Raw genomic sequence first — 8,873 nt, 5'->3', positions numbered from 1 at the left:
GGGATTAAAGTGCTGGAAATAAAAAATTAAAAAGTTAAAAATTAAATTAACCACAACTTACTTGATAAATATTCATCACAGCACACATCTTATAATTCAACTATCTTTTCAAATACAACATCAACATTTTTAGAATGCACAGAGTGAAAACCCCAATTGGATTTAATTTGAGAATTCTTGGCTGTTACCAGAGCCGGATTTACGATTTTGGGGGCCCGGGACCCAGTTTTCAGTGGGGGCCCCAAAATAAAACAAACCCGTTTTTTCATCGTACGAGTTAAAAACATTTATTTGTTATTGAAAAGTTACCAAAAATTTGCTAGATTTTATTTTACGAGTTTTTTTTGCAGAGAACTTATTGATTGAATAATCAACATTCAGCTCCTTCAGAATATTGTACTCTCAACTTAACAATGCTAAGTTTGACAGCCTTCCACTCTTCATAGTCGTACGCAACCTATTTTCAATCGGTTTCATCTTCGATAAAGACCTTTCTCCAGTTGCGTTTGAGCTCATTAGGCTCAAATAAATCCTTAAATAAAATAATTTTTGCAAGGCACTAACGATTTTTTGATTTTTTCCTTCAAGTAATCAATTTTTTTGAGCTCCACTTTGATATACGCGAGGTTTTGTGGTGACAGCTCATTTTGAATAAATATAATAATAAATTCGGTTCTTGTTCACTGTTTATAACCAGATCTAACTGAATTGGACCAGAGATGCCAGATGTTTTCGAAAGATGTCTGCAACTGCTCGAAATCCGGAAATTTTTTCTTGGTATCTGGAAAAAACCTGCCGCAATTTGAAAAAAAATGCGATCCGCAGGCAAAAATTTGCACACAATTCGAGTAAGACTGCGCAAATATAAGGCTACGCTGGCAATAATCTACAGGAACTAGGAAAAAACTACACACATCTGCAGGTCAATAAAATCTGCGCACGGACTCTGAACATTTGCATTTTACAACGCAAATCTGGTATCCCTAATTCGGACAAGTAAACTTATTTTCGGAATCAACAGCATGCATTAAAAAAACTTGTGGATTATGTATTTTCTTTCCTGCTTGATCTCCCATGCGCGCTGGTTCGATTCAAATGGTGTGTTAATGTGTGTCATTCCAAGAGAATCGAAGGATCTTGGATGTAGTTGTGATATTGGCGCTCGCGAAAAAATAACACTGAAGAAAAGTTTCAAATTGAAATGGTCTGTTCAAATTTTCTTGCTGTAAATTGAACTTTTGATTGAATCTCATTTTTGATAGAGAAAAAAACTTTTTCTCGTTTTGTGGGGGCCCCAAAAATGTGGGGGCCTGGGGCCCGGGCCCCCTGGGCCCCCCCTTAAATCCGGCTCTGGCTGTTACTGAACATTGTTGTCGCCATTTTGGATTTCAAAATGTCGTTTGAAATTGGAATCTGGCCTTTGGCCATCTTGAATTTAAAATGGCGTCATATAAACAACACAAAAAAATGGTGGGCCTGTAAGTCATACTCCCGGAGTTTATCGAGGATCTATCGCTGGGTGATAATTTGAGATTTAGATTGGGTATATGAGGCCTTCCAACCAGTCGCCGAACCAGAAGTTCGGCCATCCTTACCTGTGGCCTTGCCATTTTCAGCTCACTAATCGCCTTTTAACCTCCTCCTGTGTTGGTTCATCGCTCAAAATCCTCATCCTGTTCCTGTTTTGCTCCTCTTGCTCTTCACCTTCCAATAGTGACTGAAAGGGCTCCTTCTACCTGGCTGCAATCGTCAGTTTATCCAAAAGCAGGTTGCTGTCTTTGTCATTACACATGGCACAGGGAAATTCCTGCTTTCTGTTCCATAGAAGCTCCGCCCGTCGTTCCTAGCAAAGTTGTCTTTGGCGCTGGTTAGCATCTGCTCCTCGTGCTCGCGCTTCTTTCCACGGTGGACTCAATTTTCGGCAGCTCTTGCATCCCTGTATCTCTCTCCGTTCTGTGTTCAGTGAGCATGCGGCTCCTATCACGGTTCCACTTGACCGTCGCTCTCTGGCATCAAACCAGCTGTTACGCTGTCCTTCACGCGTCGTATCTAACACCTCTCCCGCAGCCGTTTCAATGTCACCATAAATACTACTCCATAGCCAAAAGCAACTGACGTCAATTTCCGACCTTGAGGGGGGACCCTACCCTGGAAAGTCAAAAAATAATAAATTTTCCTAATTTTTTTTCAGATGTTTAAAGTATAGTGATGTGTTCGGCTATTTTGGCCATTGAATAAGGTTTATTTGGAGATGTATTTTGCATGGCCTGGATACAAATATAGTGAGAATTATGTTGTTGGCAGCGTTGCTCTCGAAACCATATTTTTCAACTGGTGGTAAGTTTTTCTCTACTGAACCGATTTGGTTGAAATCTCTTTTAGCGTGTAAAAATAGATTATCTAACTTGTTACATAGCCGTTTTTGAAAATTCCGAAAATTGCCATCGATATCAGAAAAAAAATCAGCCAAGTCGGTTCAGTAGAGCTTTTTGAATAAGATCTTTTAATGGAAGGCTTCAAATGGTTAGTTGACAACCTGGAAGGAGCGTCAAAAATAGCTTCGGCCCTCGCAAGTTCCTATCTCACACCTCCACGAGTCATATGACTATATAGACTGCCCGTTGAAACATGGATACAACTGGATGGTGTTGCCTGGGAAATGTTGTCATCTGACAATAGCTAAGTGAGAAGGTGCGACGCGGTCATTGGCGCGTAAACCATATTCCGGCGGTAGAGGAAATGCATCACCAACCCGAGCGTCTGTTCACCAAGATGGTGCGGCCCAAAACAGCGTCTTGTTAGGAGCGACATTCTGGTGGCAGCGTTAGACTCTAAATAGAGCTGACACAATGGTCCCCCGGCGAGACAGGAGTTCGGGGAAGGTCCGACGGGCCGCCCCGGAAAACAACATGTTACAAACAACGTAAGAGATAATACAACAATCGGCATGGATCTAGGCAACGAAATAAGGACTACGATTAGAAACTTGGGACATGGAACTGCAAATCGCTCTGCTTTCCAGGATGCGACAGGATAACTACGACGAGCTACATTCACGCAACTTCGAAGGCGTAGCGCTGCAGGAATTTTGTTGAAAAGGACAGAAGGTATGGAAAAGCGTGCACCGGGCGGCTACTTTCTACCAGAGTTGTGGCACCACCAGCGAGCTGGGAACCGGTTACATAGTACTGGGCAAGATGCGCCAACGCGTGATGGGGTGGTAGCCGATCAATGCAAGGATGTGCAAGTTGAGGATGAAGGGCCGGTTCTTCAACTACAGCAGTTGACACGTGCACTGCCCACAAGAAGGAAGATCCGACGACGAGAAGGCAGCGTTCTACGCGCAGCTGGAGCAGGCCTACGATAGCTGCCCGCGACGGGACGTGAAATTCATCATTGGGGACATGAATGCTGAGGTAGGACGGGAGGCAATGTACAGACCGGTAATCGGACACGATAGCCTGCATGTCATGTCTAATGATAACGGCCATCGGTGCGTAAACTTTGTGGCTTCCCGAGGTATGGTAGTCCGAAGTACCTTCTTTCCCCGCAAAGATATCCACAAGTCCACCTGGAGATCACCCGATCAACAGACAGGGAAACAAATCGACCACGTTCTAATCGATGGCAGGCTCTTCTCTAACATCATCAACATTCGCCCCTACCGCAGTGCGAATATAGATTCGGAACACTACCTAGTAGCTGTGTGCATGCGCTCAAAACTTTCGACGGTGTATAACACCCGCCGAAGTTGACCGCCGCGACCAAACATCGAGCAACTGCGGAACGCTGAAGTTGCATAGAAATACGCACAGCGGCTGGAGGCAGCGTTACCCACGGAAGAGCAACTTGGCGCAGCTTGTCTTGAAGATGGCTGGAGGAGCATCCGATCCGCCATAGGTAGCACTGCTGTAGCGGGCTCCGAATCATGAAAATGACTGGTTCGACGGTGAATTCAAACGGTTAGTCGAGGAGAAGAACGTAGCACGGGCGAGAATGCTGCAACACTGTACGAGAGCGAACGTGGAACGATACAGACAGTCACGGTACAGAAAAAATTCAGTCCTCCGAAGGAAGAGGCGCCAGCTAGAGCACCGAGATCGCGATGGAAAAGCTGTACCAAGGTAACGACACTCGAAAATTCTACGAGAAGCTGAACAGCTCCCGTAAAGGCTTCGTGCCGCAAGCAGATATGCGCAGGAGCTTGGACGGCAACCTCCTCACAGACGAGTGTGAGGTGATCGAAAGGTGGAAGCAATACATCGACGAGCATCTAAACGGCGACGCAGTAGAGCGCGAGGACGGTATTGCAACTGATCTTGGTGCACGAGCAGAAGACATCAGGATTCCAGCCCCGATCTCCTAGTGGTGGAGAAGGAGATTGGTTGGCTGAAAAACAATCAAGCTGCTGAAGTGGATCATCTTCCCAGCGAGCTATTGTAATACGGTGGAGAAAACTGGCTAGAGTCGTGCATTGGGTTATTGTTAAGATGCAGAACGAGTACTGGAGGAGTGGATGGAGGGTATTGTGTGTCCCATCTACAAAAAGGGTCATAAGCTGGAGTGCTGCAAATGCCGGGCAATCACTCTGCTGAACGCCGCCTACAAGGTACTCTCCCGAATACTCTGCCGTCGACTATCATCATTTGCGAAGCAGTTCGTGGGGCATTACCAGGCGGGATTCATGGGTGCCCGCGCCACCACAGATCAGATATTCGCGGTTCGCCAGGTTCTGTAGAAATGTCCCGAATACAACGTGCTGTAGGCACGTTGTTTATCGATTTTAAATCGGCGTATGACACAATCGATCGAGACCAGCTATGGTCTCGACCAGAGTATCGGGGGCTTTAAAGGCAAGCTGATGGTCTCTCGTGCCTACTGTTCAACATTGCCCTGGAAGGTGTCATTAGAAGAGCGGGGATTAACACGAATGGCACGATATTCCAAAAGTCGGTTCCGTCCAATCCAATCCGTCAGGGACGAGACGGAGAGGTGCTCAGCGGGCAAGGTGAATCGATCAGGTGGAAGACGACCTGCGGTCCCTACGCAGACAGCAGAGCTGGCGAACTGCAGCCATGGACCGAGTGAATTCCAATTCGACGACTCTTACGTTCAGCAAAGGCCACACCACGGCTTGGGACTGTTTGGTAAGGTAAGGTAATGGAAATCCCAAGATTTCGAAGACACATGATGGCGCAGGTATAGCAGTAGAGGACGTTCTCAATTGAAGTTCACGTAAAATGTTTGCGTTTAACTATTGTGGAGTGGGATTTCATGGAAATATTGCCAACACAAGCGCTCACGGTGTCTCTGGTTGAAGAACTTATCCAAAAAAAATTAGTATCGCTCTAATACTCGTCATTCGAAAGCTTGAGCTGTCCCCTTTAATATCCTACCAAAATTGAAATGTTCTATCGGGGGGTCTATAACAATTTGTTTTCGAACATATAGTTGTAATTGAAAACTAGTGAAATGGAAATTGTAAGTTATCGCTCACCACCCCAGCTTTTACGGGGCCGATTTATCCGGCGGGCGGTGTAGCACCGGGGTACTTTACCAAAAGGGGGTTAGATTGGGTGGAGATAAAATTTAATTAGGACAAATTAATAAATAAATAACAATTAAATAAAATAAAACAAAATAAATAGAAAACAGAAAAGAAAACCTAGCACTAACCTACTCTTCCGCCCTCCTCGCCGATTCGTCGCAATGGCGGGTTGGTGAACTCAAGCCGTTGGCCGTGAACTGTTCAGGCTGCTCGCTGCTGGCGTGGCGATCCAGCACTCTGTGACAGCTTTTTAACCGCACTGACGGGGTGTATTTCACGATGGGGCACACACACGGTTTCACTCCCGGCGGTATCGAAAACGGTACTCCGACTCGCGTTGGTTCACGGTCACGTAGTCACGGTCTTTCAAGTTTTGCCGGTCAAAACTCCTTTTTACAACAAAACGCGTCTTTTCTCTTCGGCGGTACAGAGCGATCTCCTCTGGCGTAGCATCCAAACAAACCGGCTGACGTTTTAGCCATCACTTTCGCCGGTTATGCTTCGCCTTTTTCTGCTCCGAGAGGAGAAACGGAACCTACTTTTATTTCACTCGTGAGACATTTCACACCGATAATTTTAACCCTATCTACTAAAACACTTGTCACAAACTTTTAAATAAAATCTAACGAGTTAACTACTAATTAGAATTAACATGCAGTGGCGAGTATGTTGCTTGCCACAACAACGAAAATCAAAACAAAACTCCTACACACTGACAAGCAACATATATTTACACGCTCGGCGTTGTTTACACAAATTTGTGTTAATTGCAACCTCGAGGGTTGCAATCTCGCCCACACCGAGGAAAAAAAATGTCTGCATTTTTTCAACTAACCCTTAAATCCCTATCACCGATACAATAATAAATAACGAGTTAAAATTAATAAATAAAATAAATAAATAAATTAACATGCAAAATAAAATTAAACTACACTACAAACTCTTTCCACAATTCCCAATAAACATGTCACAATCAGGGATATGAATCGACGCGACATATTATAAATCGGTGCTTCGACTTCAAATCTATCTACAGGTCAAGAGCTGGGCCTTGCCAACGAGTGGCAACAGCTCACCATTCTCACATTCAGGTGTCAATGGGTGAACTAAGGTATCCATCCTTAACCACGACGAATCAGGTTTGGCATTCCGCCCCCAAAATTCTGCAAATCGCCATAGGCCATTCGCAGCGGAATGCGTGTTATTATCTTTTGATCCAGTTTCAATATTCATACCAACTCTACAATTACGGTTTCAATCCTTTCCCAAATTCATCTTAGGTGAATCACACATCTATTAACATTTCGGCCCGCGTGGACAAAACATTTGTATAATCCCGCAAGCGGTCGAAATTAAACTTACTCCCTCCAAATACTAAAACAACTGGACAACACAGTACGCTCAGGTTGGTCTTTATCGCATCAAGAATGACTCGAAAAGAGTCGTTTGAGCAAGACCCTGGAAATCAGTCTAGTTCGTTCTGATTCCTCTCGGAATCAGAAGAATGATCCTGACGCCAACACATTAAAATAGAAGTAATAACAGGTTAAAATTGGACAATTAATAATAATAAATAATTAAATTCGGATTAAAGCATTATATTTCATGCGGTGTTGTGATTTTGATATGAAGTTAACGTAAAGATTTTGCCCAGTGTCTTCTCACTAAACGCTACGCGCAACAACAGTGAGTGGGCTAACTTCACGCACTCCCTCACTGAGAAGTGTCACAAGGAACAGAATGGAAATGATTCCCTTGATGACGTTACTCAGTCGGGAGGGGAAAAGAGAATAACAGAAAACAGTAAATAAAAACAAATAGGTCGCGACGTCGCGATTCGCCGCGGACCGCGAATTTTATTCGTTTTCGTCGATTTTGAGAGGGTTTTCGATTCGAAAACGCCCTCGGTCGTGAGTTTGAGTCCTTCCCCTGCAGAAGGAAGAGACTCCAACGTGAAAATCCCCGCTGAAGAGGGACAAAAAGTATTTTTTTTTATTCCCCAACAGGGAATGAGGAATATTCCCGTCGGTGGGATTGGTGTGGGTATTTTTTTTAATATTTTCCGGCCTACAAGCGGCCAGTCTACCGTGTTTACAAGTGTCACGGCAAACAGAAAGTGGTGTCTGCTGCAACCGGAGCAGCCATAAGGAATTTTCGACGCTGGTAGTACAGGTGACCCGTACCCGAACAAAGGGATTCGACATAAACCTATGCCACGGGGAAAAACGGACTACGCGGGTTTAATAAGATTCGCCGGCCAGAATCCGAGATTCTTCCCATTCGAATCGATCAACTCATTGGAAGAAACACCGCGCCGACGAAGAACTTTCGCGGGTAAGTATTGTGGTCCGAGTTTAGCATTATACTTAGCGGCAGCGTCCGATTGTTTTAAATTTCGACGGTAAACAAGTTGCCCCTTTTCAAAGGGTTTCGCAAATTTACGGTGTCGCAAATTGTACTGATGACGGACGTTGTCGCTAGCTTTTTGCAGATTTTTGACCACAATTTTCCGAATCTTCGCTAACCTTTGGTGTCTTACTTTCAGATCGTCGTCTGAAGCGCCTGAAGTTCGACTGAAGTCATCTCCCGAAGCCATTTTTTCACCATGGACAATAAAGAAAGGACTAAACCCGGTCGAACAGTGGGTAGTTGTATTGAGAATCCGCTCCACGTCAGAGATGTGGAGGTCCCATTCCCGCTGATCTGTGCGAGCGTAAGCTCGAATAGCGGTATTTATCGATCGATTAACTCGTTCGACCGGGTTCGCCTGTGAATGGTACTTGGTATTCAACCAGTGTTTTACCCCCTTTTTTTCAGGAATTGACCAAACTCCTTCGACACGAAGGTGGAAGCGTTGTCGCTCAGAAGAACTTCAGGACATCCGTGACGATTAAACCACTGCTCCCGAAGAATGGAACAAAGGGAGCTGCTTTGGATTTTCCGGACAGGGGCCAACATGACGTATTTGCTAAACACGTCCAGCACTACAAGCAGGTGTTGGTTTCCCCGTTTACTTCTTGGGAGTGGGCCAATATAGTCCACCGAAATCATCCTCCATGGTGAGTTTGATGTTCGGGCCTGCCCTAGTTCAGGTTGGACCGGAACAAAAGGAGCTTTTATCTCCTTGCAAGTCTCACACTGCTGCAAATACTTTCTTATTTGCGTTGCCATGCTTGGCCAGAAATAACGGAGTTTGATTTCATGAAGGGTTTTTTCAAACCACACGTGGAGAAGATTTTCGTGCGTCTTCTCAATGATATCGGGGCGACACTCCGGAGCTGGAATCAGCTTCCAACCGAACCGCGAGTCGCAAGGAACATCCTCA

Source organism: Wyeomyia smithii, chromosome 3 (genome assembly GCF_029784165.1).
Source record: "Wyeomyia smithii strain HCP4-BCI-WySm-NY-G18 chromosome 3, ASM2978416v1, whole genome shotgun sequence".
In the NCBI taxonomy this organism is placed as follows: Eukaryota; Metazoa; Arthropoda; class Insecta; order Diptera; family Culicidae; genus Wyeomyia; species Wyeomyia smithii.
This window is presented reverse-complemented; position numbering follows the sequence as displayed.